We start from the raw sequence: 1,376 nt of genomic DNA on the forward strand, positions 1-1,376 counted from the left end.
CACAACTTTTATCTAAAGGAACGCTTCTGCAGCTCTAGTCAAAGGTGTTCACATTGAGACTGTGTATTCCACAGATACACATGGTTCAACATGTTGTATCCATGGGATATCTTTTCTATCACAGCCTTGAAAGTGCTCCAAACCTTAAAGTAACCGCAATAACTACACTTGAGACTGAAACCAGTTATCCCTTTTATCCCCCACTACGACAAACCAATATGTAGGCAGTTTTCTTTGCTTAGACATGGAAGCAGATTTAACACTGGCCCTTGTGAAGCCACAAATTACAAAAAGTACTATGCCAAACATTTATAACTTGTATAAAAATTCCACTTCCACGTATTGGCCACCTCAAGATGAAAACAGATAACTTTCTAATGTTAACTGGCTTTACCCCCCTAATATTAAACATAAAAACCACATGGGAAATACAGAAATTCAAATAGAAGTAACATAAACGTGTCATAATCGTAAACAAAAAATTATTTATGGGACAGCATGGATGACAGTCTACTATGTAAATTTTAGAATGAGGCAGACAAACATTGTACAGCCAGTTAATTTTTCCCTCCTTCTGCTTCAGCTTTATCTCCTTAGGTATCCGATGTCCACAATGTCAAGTTGTCACTCAGTAATTGCACTATTAGTATGCTGTCTTTGTGTGACTCTTCACTTAATGTATCAAGTTCAGCAATGATGTCATCAAAAGCTGTCTTTGTAAGAGAGCAGGCTTTCTCTGGGGAGTTCAGAATCTCATAGTAGAACACAGAAAAGTTAAGGGCTAGACCCAATCTGATAGGATACGTTGGTTGCATTTCCTTTTTGTTGATTTCAAATGCTTCTTGGTATGCTTGTTGTGGCTGATCCACAATCCCTTTCTTGTCATCACCAGCAGCAACCTCAGCCAAGTAACAATAGTAGTCTCCTTTCATTTTCAAATAGAAGACTTTGCTCTCTGCTTGTGAGGCATTGGGGATCATCCGCACATCATTGCAGATATCTCTTAGCTCAGTCTCAATTTTCTCTGTATTCTCGAGCCATCTGCTGTTTTTTCTCAGCACCTTCTGTCTTTTGCTCAATACCTGAGAGGACCCTCCAAGATGACCTATGCGCTCCTACAACATTTTTATAAGCAACTGAGATAAGATTCTTCTCCTTACTGGATAATTCAGCTCCTTGCTCAGTTACAGGCTTTCTGCAGGCTGCCATGTCATCATATCGCTCAGCCTGCTTGGCCAGTTTGGCTTTCTGCACCAGCTCATTTTTATCCATGACTGGATATTCTGTATCCGGAGTAGGTGGCGGCAGACAGACCAGGCTCAGCAGTCTCTGGGCGGCGGCAGCTGTGAGGCTCGAGCTTAGTAAACTTTAAATGA

The 1,376-nt window shown here is 40.8% G+C and overlaps 1 pseudogene; it reads right to left on the reverse strand.

The window, feature by feature from the left end:
* Window positions 1-593: 593 nt before the first annotated feature.
* On the reverse strand, window positions 594-1,272 carry LOC119530783 (annotated as a pseudogene).
* Window positions 1,273-1,376: the final 104 nt, after the last annotated feature.

The sequence above is a fragment of the Choloepus didactylus genome, chromosome 4, assembly GCF_015220235.1.
Source record: "Choloepus didactylus isolate mChoDid1 chromosome 4, mChoDid1.pri, whole genome shotgun sequence".
Lineage (NCBI taxonomy): Eukaryota > Metazoa > Chordata > Mammalia > Pilosa > Megalonychidae > Choloepus > Choloepus didactylus.